This window comes from Cetorhinus maximus, chromosome 9 (assembly GCF_964194155.1).
Source record: "Cetorhinus maximus chromosome 9, sCetMax3.hap1.1, whole genome shotgun sequence".
NCBI lineage: Eukaryota > Metazoa > Chordata > Chondrichthyes > Lamniformes > Cetorhinidae > Cetorhinus > Cetorhinus maximus.
In genome coordinates, this window is record NC_135887.1 from 61,763,176 (window position 1) to 61,775,820 (window position 12,645).

The 12,645-nt window shown below is 44.8% G+C and overlaps 1 protein-coding gene across 6 annotated transcripts in view; it reads right to left on the reverse strand.

Annotated features, from left to right (window-relative positions):
* nr1h3 (nuclear receptor subfamily 1, group H, member 3) overlaps positions 1-12,645 on the reverse strand; it is a 521,793-nt gene that overhangs the window by 462,509 nt on the left and 46,639 nt on the right. Inside the window, exon 2 of one of the 6 annotated variants that reach the window (XM_078548804.1) lies at positions 5,011-5,215. The exons of the other annotated variants lie outside the window; for them this stretch is intronic. The gene's annotated coding sequence lies outside the window, so the exon portion shown is untranslated. The remainder of the gene's footprint in view (positions 1-5,010; positions 5,216-12,645) is intronic. 6 annotated transcript variants of the gene reach the window in all.

Sequence of the window (12,645 nt, forward strand, 5' to 3'; positions counted from 1 at the left end):
GATCTGCTAAAGTTTGGAAAAGTGAGTGACACTTGAGTGACAGGTCTCTAACTCTGGTGGATGCCAGCAGACACACAAGCTGAGCAGACTGAGTACCCAGAGTCTCCTTAGCATTCTCACATCAACTGGCCAGTTGTATATAGAAACATCAGGATCCCTCACACATGGTGTGCAATTGAGCAGGGGACGGCCATCATTGAGTGACACAATATATTGTGTGTGTCATACTGGAATGGGCAAGGGACGGGAGCCTTCTCATAAATCTGTCTCTTCATTCTGTAGGAGAAGAGAGTGCTTAATACCACAGAGAAGTCATGGACGGAGAGTAATGTAGCTCCACACACTGACTCCGATGGAAGAAGCAGCACTGGAGATCATGAGAGTGCCAATGCATTAGGCTGTGGGTGCTGACAAGACAGGAGATCATGAAGAGCAGGGTCATTTGATAGTTCAATTGACAGGTGAGGGGCATGAAGGTCACTCCAATATGCATTGTGGCTATACAACTGCTGTCATCTGTTGGGTTGGCTATGCTTGGGCACCTCTGAGTAGCCTGAGTTCTCATCACCTTGGCCTTGTGTTTCCCACAAGACCAGTTGCAGAGGGGGAGCAAGATTCAGCAGCTCAGCTGTTGCTGGCCTCCTTGGTGGGGAGAGATGTCTTTGAGGCAGCACCATCACATCATATCTCCACACCTTCCATTCGCTCAGATACACTCACCTCAGTTGGGCCTCAATCTACATTAGAACAGGGAGCACTGCATGAACAGCACATCACAAGTAAGTCAGAGGACAGTGAGGTAGAGTCCGCTGTGGGCAGTACCCCTTGGAGGATGGAGACAGACACAGCCATGCACTACCGGGTGAAGGTGCTGGGCCTTAGGTGTCACAAATAAGGAGCATTTTCCTGGAATGTCACAAGCAGAAAAGTTCCCACTTGTGGGAGATCTGTGAGGCATTGTGGACCATGGGCAGACAATGGAGGAGTCCAATCAGCACACGTCTTGGGGGAGACAGCTAGCAATGAAGAGCCCAGTATCAATCAAAAATGTGGCTGGCTGCGGGATTATTCATATTTGTGTGCTTGCTGGATAATTTCTGTCTCTGATGGAAGGTGAGTGCCAGGGTCATCTGTTTGAAGGGCTGGGTGCCGCTCAAATGGCACTTGTTGCCATGCCAGCCTGCTGATCACAGTAAGCCCTGCACTGACCTCGGGGTACTTCATCCAATGCCTGGGCATCAGGCTCCTATGGAACAAACCTCTTCATTCTTCCTCTTCCCTGTCCTCTGAAGAAGAGTAGTGTTCTGGGCCCTCGTCTTCATCCAGCTCCTGTTGTGCAGCAGGTGACCACAATATGAGACACCCTGACTGGTTCACACTGGTTCATCCTGACTGGTCAAGGCAACAGAAGCACACCTTCAAGATGCCAAAGGTCTGTTTAAACAGGTATATTTTAGGAAATGGCTTTGGTTGAAAGGCTTCTCTGCCTCTGTGGCAGAGTAGCAGATGGATGTCAGAAGACCCTCCTCAGGGGAATAACCCTTATCTCCAACAGCCACCTACCGAGTCTGGATGTTGGCCTGAAGTAGTGTGGACACTGGGAGTCTCTTAAAATAAAGGAATCATGACAGCTGCCTGGGAACTGTGCACAGATCTGCAAGATATGCTTTCTGTGGACATTCAGTGTGTGGAAGCCTTTTCTGTTCAGGAATCTGGCTGTCTGCTCTGTCTTGATAGCTTTGTAGGTAGGTACAATTGATGGCCCTTGGATCTGAGAGAATCCATCAATGGCAGCAAACTTCAAAGCCCTCTACCTGCATTGGCCCACCTGTTGCAAATAGTTGTATTTTCTGGCCTCTGGAATAGGGCATCTGTGAGCCACCTGAAGACGTGATGTGCTGCTGACTGAAATGTCACCCAGGTCCGCAGCTGAGCCTTGGATCGACTAAAATTCAGCACCACAGTGACTTGTTGACTGCAGGTAGGGGATTGCCATGGGGGTTGTGAGCCTGGCCAGGAGCCTATATATGCTGAAGCTCCTCCTCGCTACTCCGTACAATAATAGAGTTGCCTGCTCCTATTTCAACTCCCTCATCTGCTGCTCATTGGTTCACCAGGGCTTCCTCTACCCACCTCTGATGCTCCAAGTGATGCCAGCGGCTTCACATCTTTATCAAAAGTCCAACTATTCAATGTCCACGAATACAAGTCTCTCAACATCAGAGATTGCAACTCTGTGTCACTGCTTGAGCAGCTGAGTTTATCTCCCTAAACAAAAACAGAATTACCTGGAAAAACTCAGTAGGTCTGGCAGCATCGGTGGAGAAGAAAAGAGTCGACGTTTCGGGTCCACACGACCCTTCAACAGAACTGAAGTATAGTTAGAAGAGGGGTGAAATATAAGCTGGTTTAAGGTGGGGGGCGGGGTGGGGGAGAAGTTGAGGGTGGGGTGGTTGTAGGGACAAGCAAGCAGTGATAGGAGCAGATAATCAAAAGATGTCACAGACAAAAGGATAAAAGAGGTGTTGGAGGTGGTGATATTATCTAAGAAAAGTGCTAATTAAGAATGGATGGCAGGACACTCAAGGTACAGCTCTAGTGGGGGTGGGGTGGAAAGATTGACAAGGTATTAGTTGTAGATTTAAAAATAATGGAAATAGGTGGGAAAAGAAAAATCTATATAAATTATTGAAAACAAAAAAAAGGGGAGGAAACGGGGTGGGGGTGGGGATGGGGGGAGGGGGAGTTAAGATCTAAAGTTGTTGAATTCAATATTCAGCCCGAAAGGCTGTAAAGTGCCTAGTTGGAAGATGAGGTGCTGTTCCTCCAGTTTGCGTTGGGCTTCACTGGAGCAATGCAGCAAGCCAAGGACAGACATGTGGGCAAGAGAGCTCCCGTTTATCACAACTGTTGAGCAATGTATCCAGCAACACTCACAGCTCCCTGCTGTGTTCCTAGCAGCTGCACCCTAAGGAATCCCAGACCCTCCATTTACCCCATGCCTCCCTATTGAAAACTTCAAACTGCTGCCCCAAAGACTCTTAATGAGCTCCATAATGAACTCAACATTCTGTTAATTGGAGGTTTGTAGGTTGTTGGCTCCCCCCTCCTGCCCTCCCACCCTCCTTTTGAAAACTGTGTTGCGTTCTGGAGACATTGGGGTCCAGTAATGCCATCTGAGATCATGATTTTCAATGCGTGCCTGCACCCACCCTCACCCTCATGGGTTTTTGAAAATCTAACCCAGGCTGTTTCACCTGACTGCAATTTACAGAGATGCTTAAAAGCAGTAGAATTTATATTGAAACAAATAATATTCTGAGGGGGCTTGACAGGGTAGATGTTGAAAGGATGTTTTCCATCGTGGGGGAATCTAGAACTGGGGGGCCTGGTTTAAAACTAAGGCGTCCCACATTTAAGCCGGGGATGAGGACAAATTTCTTCTCAGAGGGTCACTAATCCTTGGAATTCTCTTCCACAGAGAGCAATAGAGGCTGGGTCATTGGATATATTCAAGGCTGTGGTGAAAGATTTTTGATAGTCAAGGGAGTCAAGGGCTATGGGAGACATAAGCAGGATAGTGGAGTTAAGGTCACTATCAGATCAACCATGATCGTATTGAATGGCAACATGGGCTCGATGGGCTGAATGGCCTACTCCTGCTCCTACTTCTTATATTCTTATGAGAATGGAAGTAAGTAATTAGTAACGAGCCTATATTTTCAGTGCCCTCTAGTCGGATGAGGGGACAGATTCCCAGCAACTGCATTTACCAGCTAACAATGCTGCCTTTTGTCATATTAGAGTAAGCATCATGAAGCAATACTGGGAACACAGCTGTATCCTACTGGCGCAAATAAAACTTAATTTGAAATGTAAAGCTATGTATGTATGGATCCTGTTATCAAATTTATGTACTACTATTGTAATGTAAATTTTGAGGATTGTACCTGTAAACTTTGTGACAATTTAACAATTTAAAAACTGTTTGCATTTTTTCACCTCAAACATTTCGCTTTCCTCAAAATAAACTAAGGAATCTGCTGGGATTAAGACCCAATCAGTACCACGTCGCTGGGTGACTTCCAACAGAGAAACCAGATTTTGTCGGAGAAATCCTGCTCTAGTCAGTCCAGCCGAGCAGGGATCCAGCCCTGAATTTTGGGGGTACTTTTGGAGGCAGCTTATGTGTACGGTGTTGGGAGGTGGAGTGTGTACAGCTTTAGGAGATATTGGCAGTTTGGTGTGCGTGGGATTGGTTGTGAACAATTTTTTGTTAACTGGTTTATGCAGGTTTGCCAGTGGCTGTGCGCAGGTTTGGGAGGAGGTGTTTAGAGGTTTGTGAGTTGGAGTGTATCAATTTGGCAGTGTGTGTGTGTGTTTGGGAGTGGGTTTCAAGTCCATCATTATTCACTTCTAATTAGCTTCGCCTTTATAACCTAACCCTGCCTTTTCCTTCATGCCCGTCTCTATGAAATATGCACCTCAGCTGGTTTGCTTCATTAGAGTTGCAGTATAGGCAGCTAGCATGGCCAATCTCAGAGGGAATGAGAGAATATTGAGCAAACCTCAAACATTCTCTAGTTTGAGTTTCCTGACCAAATAGAGAAAAAAATGGACAGTTTCCTGAAAGGGTTAACACTTCCTGCTTTAAATTACCCTGCCTCCCACCCCAACACACTCTAGCCAAATAATCACCATTAGTATCCCCTCGTGAGAATGCTTGATTAAAACCTGCTTCAATGGTAACTCTGGAAATGTCAATAACCTGACATGATCCTTTCAGCTCCAATTCTATGGCTATCCTGCAACAGCAGAGTTTAACCTCCTTTCAAGTCAAGCAGCAAGGCTCTATAAGCAACAAAAAACACAAGAGCAATGCAGCTTTGCTGTTGTCCTTTGTGAAAGGCTTGTCTTGTTAGCTGTAAAAGCTGCCCGCTCCCCCCCTCTATCTCTCTATGGGGTTCCTTCCTCCCATTCCCAGGGAACTCTGGCTGTTGCTCTACTTACTCTGTTGAGGTTTCCTGCTTCAGTGAAGTCACGGTTGAATGTGTTGATTCTCTGGATGACCTGCAGCGTAACCCTCTGATGCCCACCAGGCATTCAAATTCTTTCCACTCGCCCTGTCTCTCTGGTCCTCGTGGGCAATTCACAGCGAGCAGGGTTGCTGACTCCTGGGTGACTTGTGGTCAGACTGTGACACCAAGCTCTTGCTCTGTTGGAGGGCGGAGTGTACACCAAATAGATGTTTACAGCAGATAACCAGCATCCAACTCACATTCAAGGCTGTAGCCTAGCCTTGGTCCATGAAATCAGCAGTGGGTTACCACAGGTCAAATCTCAGCACTCGAGCTCAGTCTATGCTTGGCCTGTATCTGTATCTCTCTCTCTCCCTTTCCTTCTCTTGTCCCTCACTATCTGTTTTGCTCTGCCTCTGCCTCTATATTTTTTTCTCTCTCTCTTACTTTCCTTCTTTGCATCTATCTCTATTTCTCTCCTTTCCCCCTCTCTGTCTGCCTCACTTCTGTTTCTCTCTCTCTCTCTCTCTTTCTCTGTCTTCCTCTGCCTCTAACTCTCTCTGACTCTCTTGCTCTCTCTCCTTCTGTCTGTCTCTATCTCTCCCCCTCCATCTGCCTTTCTGTCTCTGTTTCTTTGTCTTTCTCCATGTCAACGTCTGTCTCTCCCTCTAAAAGAAAGTCTTGCATTTAGCACATTTCACAGCCATCAGACTTCCCAAAGTGCTTTACGGCCAATTAGGTACATTTGAAGAGTACTCATTGTAATAGTGTAGGAAACAAGCCACCCTATATAGCAAACTCCCACAAACAGCAATGGGATGATGGTCAGATAACCCGTTATAGTGATTTAATTGAGGATAAATAGTGGCCGAGACAACAGGGAAAACTCTTCCTGCTTTTCTTCAAAATAGTGCTGTGGAATCTTTTACATCCACCTGATCAGGCAGACGGGGCCCCAGTTTAACATCATATCAGAAAGAAGCACCTCTGATAATGCAGCACTCCCTCAGTACTACACTTGTGTGTCAACCTTGATTTTTGTACTTAAGTCCCTAGAGTGACTGACTCCGAGGCAAGAGTGCTACCAACTGAGCTACCTGGCTGAAATCGAACACAGAGCTCTCACATTGCTTTGTGTCTGTGGCACAGATGAACTGGTCCAAAACTACACATAGCAGGCACTCTGAATGAAACCCAAATGTCTTCTATATCACCCTCTCTCTCTTGCTCTCTCTCCCTCTATCTCTCCACTTCCATCTGCCTATCTGTCTCTGTTTCTTTGTCTTTATGTATATATCTGTCTCTCCCTCTAAAAGAAAGTCTTGCATTTAGCACATTTCACAGCCATCAGACTTCCCAAAGTACTTTACAGCCAATTATGTACATTTGAAGTGCACTCATTGCTTTCTCTTTCTCTGTCTTTCCCTCCATCTCTCTTTCTTTCTCAATTCCTGTCTCTCTATCTTTTTTACCTCTGTTTCTTATGCCTTCCCGTGAACTAAGCACTGATTAATTCCTGCTGTCCTGTTGCTTTGTGAGTATTGTACAGAGAATCAGGAAGTTGACTGACAAGAGGAGCCACAGAACTGAAACCATCTGACACAGTAAGATTCCAGCAGAAACTGTTAGGGACTCCTGGCACTAACCCTACCCCACCCAGCCTTTACAAAACAGGGTGGTGCTGGAGTTCGGGGTGAGAGGAGAGAGGTCAAATACCACTGACAGAGGCAAACTGTTTCCAGACATCACCTTATGGCCAGCTAGTCTGTATGTGAGCAATGAAACTAATAAATCTTTTCTGAAAGTGTTGGTGTGGTGTGCAGGGAATCTCCAAGTATGAGTTCTGGGCATTTACCTGGCACTGTGCCCTTTGTGCCTATCATAACCACAATCCAACTGTGATGGCACTTCAGCTTCGAGAGCTGTCGGACCTGGACATCCACCCAGCCCACAACCCTAACCATAACCAAAACACTCCCACCACCTCCGAGATACCCCCTCCTAGAAACTCCCTTGAGATCCTCTCCAAGATATGCCTTCACCCTCAAGAACCTCCTCTGAGACACTCTCTAGATCACCTTCCAAACAAACCCTCTGGTTCTCCCCTCAGGACTGCCTCTGTCCCACACTCAAACCTTTCTCCAAGACAACACCATGATGCATCTATTCACACACCCCTACAAGACCATTTTTCAGCAGGCAGCCAGTCAGGTTGATAGGTTGTGGTGTGAGACAGCTGGGAGAGAGGAAGGAAGAGAGATTGGAAACTCTAACTAGGAGTGGTATGGAGATCAGAAAGGACTTGGGAGATCAGAACGGTTAGAGAGGAAATCAGAGGGTGGTGACCTTGGGAGAAAAGAGTTCCGGGGGATCAGAGGTCGGTGAAGGAGGTTTGGAGGCCTGAAGCAGATTGGCAGTTGGGTTGGAGGGAGGTCAGGAGTTCAGGAGCAATGGTGGGCCGAGGAGTTAATCTGATCAGGGGGAAAATTGGTTGATTGTTGGTTAGCTTGGGTGGGGAGTGAGGGGAGGGGGAAGCACTCCTGCTCCTCCTGGCCCACAAGCAGTGCTGGAAAAGCACTTAGCTGTTGCATGCAGCCATTCTCAGCTGCCTGCAGCTGTTAGGTGTCCTGAGTCATGGGAAACCCAACCCACAGCCATTAGAAGTAAAAGTAGCATTTGAGGAAAGCAGCCTCATTAATATATTTAAATTCTGCACCCTGCAATGAAGACCAGATTTGACATGGGTTGGAATGGGATTTTAGATTTTTGACCCTCCCCCTGCTCCATGTCCATCCCACAGGGTGAAAACTCACCCCTGTGACTCAAACATGGGAATTCTGACAGATGATTGAGAATCCTGGTGACAGACATTTGAAGAAATGGGACCTGACAACACTGGGACCCAAAGGAGGATACTGAGACCTAGCATTCAGTAACTAATCAGCCCTTCTTCCATTCGCACTCCTCTCAGTTTGGGAGCAGAAGCAGTCTTTAATAAATTGTGAACAAATTGTGTAACAAATGCAGAGCACAGCCCAAGTTGTTCCATGTTTATAATTGCTGAAAAGCATTGTTCAAAAAGAAAGATGCTAACATGACTCCTGTCAGCATTTCTTCAAGCCAGTGAAATTCTGCTGACCTCGCATCTTCCATGTGTACTGTAGGTCAATGGCTTAGGCTCAGCATCAAACATCTCTAATCCTATTTAATTTATACTGAGTTTATATAGCTCAATGCTGCCATACAGTTTGACAAGCACCTAGTCCTTTGCATAACCTACCCTCTCCTGAACATTCACACTCCCCTCAGAATACAAGTCAGCTGTGCTGCCTGCATTCAGCATGACTCCTAACAGATTACAGTCAATGTGAACAGGCCACCAGGAGAGAGTGGGACAAGAATGCCATGGGATTATATAGGAATAGGGTTAGCCCCTACAGCCTGTTCCGGCATTCGACAAAACTGCGACATAACTCCATGTACCCGCCTTTGCCCCATATCTCTTAACACCTTTGGTAAATAAAATGTATAAATCTCAGATTTAAAATTTACAATTGATCTAGCTGTTTAAGGAAGGGAGTTTAAAGTTTCTACAAACCTTTGTATGTAGCCACAGCTAGTTCATGTAATAGCTCCACTATTTAAAATTGGAGTCCAGGTATCATCCTGCACTGCACACCTCCCCACACCCCCCAAAGGCTTCTACCCTTCCTAAGGTGTGGTGCCCAGAACTGTTTACAAAACTCCAGGTGTGGTCTAACCAAGGCTTTGTGTAGCTGAAGCATGATTTCTACCCTCCTGTATTCTAGTCCTCCATATGTAAAGATCAGAATTCCATTAGCCTTTTTGATTCTTTTCTGTACTTGTTCAGGACATTTTAATGATCTGTGTAGCTGGAGTTATTGTTGAGATTGGAGTTAATGCTGGGCTTGGAGTTAATGCCGGGCTTGGAGTTAATGCCGGGCTTGGAGTTAATGCCGGGCTTGGAGTTAATGCTGGGCTTGGAGTTAATTATATAAATTGTAAACAGTTGATGTCCCAGCACTGTTACCTGTGGCACACCACTCATTACATCTTGCCAACCAAAAATGGCCCATTTTTGCCTATTCTCTGCTTCCTGTTAGCCAGCCAATCTTCTATCCATGCCAATATGATACTTGCGATACCATGAGCTTTTGTTTTCCAGTTTGTTGTGGCACTTTAACAAATGCCTTCTGGAAATCTAAGTACTATACATCCACTGCTTCCCCTTTATCCACAGCACACGTTAGTTCATCAAAGAACTCCAATAAATTGGTTAAACACGATTTCCCTTTCACAAAACCATGTTGACTCTGCCTGATCACCTTGAACTTATCCAATTGCCCTGGTATAGTTTCTTTAATAATAGCTTTTAACATTTTCTCTATAACAGATGTTAAGCTAACTGGCCTGCAGTTTCCTGATTTCGGTCTCCCCTTTTTGTATAATGGAGTTACATTTGCTGTCTTCCAATCTAATGGGATCTTCCCCAAATTTAGGGAGTTTCAGAAAATTAAAACCAATGCATCTACTATCTCACCAGCCACTTTTTTTAAGACCCTAAGATGAAGTCCATCAGGACAGGTCCAACAATTTACTCAGTACCATTTATGATTATAATTTTCCTGAGTTTCTCCCTACCTTCCATTTCCTGATTTAGAGCTGCTTCTGGAGTGTTACTTGTATCCTCTATAGTGAAGACTGATGCAAAATACCTGTTCAATTCATCTGCCATTTCCTTTTTTTCCATTATCAATTCTCCAAACTCACTTTCTATTAGACCAACACTCACTTTGTTAATTCGTTTCTTTTAAAATATTTATAAAAACTCATACTGTTTTTATATTTCTGGCTATTTCTTTTGTACTTTAATTTTTCCCTCCTTATTAATATTTTGTCATCCTTTGCTGTTCTTTATATTCTGTCCAATCTTCTGGCCTTCGACCTGACTTTGCACAATTTTTATATCCTTTTTCTTTAAATTTGATACTATCTTTAACTTTTATAGTTAACCATGGATGGTGTGTCCATCCCTTGGACTTTTTCTTTCTCATTGGACTGTATATATTCTGTGTATCCTGAAATATCCACTTAAATGTTTGCCACTGCATCTCTATTGACCTATCCCTTAACTTAATTTGCCAATTCACTTTAGCCAGCTCTGCTTTTATGCCCTCATAATTGCCCTTATTTATGTTTAGAAACATAGTCTCAGACCCACTCCTCTCTCCCTCAAACTGAATGTAAAATTCAATCATATTATGGTTGCTGCTACCTAGGAGCGTCTTCACTATGAGATCATTAATTAATCCCATCTCATTGCACAATACCAGGTCTAGTATAGCCTGCTCTTTGATTGGCTCCAGAACATGCTGTTCTAAGAAACTACCCCGGAAACATTCTATGACCTCTTCACCTAGGCTGCCTTTGCCCACCTGACTTTTCTAGTCTATATGTAGATTAAAATCTCCCATGATTATTGCCATGTCTTTCTGACAAGCTCCCATTATTTCTTCCATTATCCTCCACCCTACAATGTGGTTAATATTAGGAGTCCTGTACACAGCTCCCACAAGTGACGTCTTGCCTTCACCATTTATCATCTCTACCCAAACCATTTCCACATCCTGGTTTCCAGATCTTAGATCATCCATCTCTATTGTGCTAATACCATCATTAACTAACAAAGCCACCCCTCCACCTTTTGTCCTTCCTAAATGTCCTAGGCTCTTTAATATTCAAGCCCTATAATATCCCAATCCATGTCCTCCTGCAGCCATGTCTCTGTAATGGCTATCAAATCATACTTATTTATTTCTATGCGCACTCTCAGTTCATCTGTTTTATTTCGAATACTTTGTTCATTCAGATACAGAGCCTTTAGTTTTATCCTTTTATTCTTTTTATAATCTCTAGTCTCATCTGTGGATTTACTGTTAGATTTGTACTCTCTATCCCTTCCTGTCACAGTTTTTCATTTTCTGTAATAATACCTTTCTCTTTTGCCTTGTCTCTACTCTTTGATTTACCACATCTTCCCAAATTTGTACCCTTGCCCCCACTACTTATTTTAAAACCCTCTCTACTTCCCTAGTTATGCAGCTCGCAAGGTCCCCGAATGGTTCAGGTGTAGACTGTCCCAACGGTACAGATTCCGCATTCCCCAGTATTGGTGCCAGTGCGCCACGAACCGGAACCCACTTCTCTCACACCAGGCTTTGAGGCACAGATTCATCTCCCTAATCTGATTTGTTCAATGCCAATTTACAAATGGCTCAGATAATAATCCAGAGGTTATTACCTTTGAGGTTCGGGTTCTTAATTTGGTGCTAACCTCCTCATACTGACTATGCAGAACCTCCTTTTTTGTCCTGCCTATGTCATTGGTAGCAACATGGACCACAACGACAGGGTCCTCCCCCTCCCACTGCAAGTTCCTCTCCAGCCCCAAGCAGCTGTCCCGAATCCTGGCACTGGGCAGGCAACACAGCCGTATGGACACTCGCTCTTTGCTGCATAGAACGGTATCAATCCCTCTACTATATTGTCCCCTATTACCACTACATTCCTTCTTGCTCCCCCACTTGAATAGCTTCCTGTACCATGGTGCCATGGCCAGTTAGCTCATCCACCCTGCAGCCCCCACTCTCATCCAAACAAGGTGAAAAAAACTCAAACCTGTTGGACAATTGCAAAGGGCAAGACTCCTGGACTCCTGCACTCCTGCCCGCTGGGTCCTCTTACCTGCCTCACTTGCAGTCACACCCTCCTGTCCCTGACCACTGACCAAATCCTAAGGGGTGTGACCGCATCCTGGAATAAAGTATCCAGGTAACTTTCCCCCTCCCTGATATGATCCAATGTCTGCAGCTCAGCCTTCAGCTGAATAACTCTGAGCCAAAGTTCCTGCAGATGCAAACACTTACTGCAGATGTGTTTGCCCTGGATCACAATGTTATCCAGGAGCTCCCACATCCTGTAATCCCAGGATATCACCTGCCCTGCCATCATCAATATGTATTAATTGATTAATAATTGCTACACCTCCCAATTGGTTTCAGCACTGCCAGTAAACTTTACAACACTGATAAAACAACACAGTACTTACAATACTGATAAAACTAATAGTACCAGTTACTGGTTAGAACCATAGAACCATAGAACACTACAGCACAGAAAACAGGCCATTCGGCCCTTCTAGTCTGTGCCAAAATATTATTCCGCTAGTCCCATTGACCTGCACCTAGTGCATAACCCTCCAGACCTCTCCCATCCATGTATCTATCTAATTTATTCTTAAAACTTAAGAGTGAGCTCGCATTTACCACGTCAGATGGTAGCTCGTTCCACACTCTCACCACTCTCTGAGTGAAGAAGTTCCCCCTAATGTTCCCCCTAAACCTTTTCCCTTTCACCCTAAAGTCATGTCCTCTCGTGTTTATTTCTCCTAATCTAAGTGGAAAGAGCCTACTCGCATTTACTCTGTCCATACCCCTCACAATTTTGTAAACTTCTATCAAATCTCCCCTCATTCTTCTACGCTCCAAGGAATAAAGTCCTAACCTGTTTAATCTTTCCCTGTAACTCAACTCCTTAAGACCCGGCA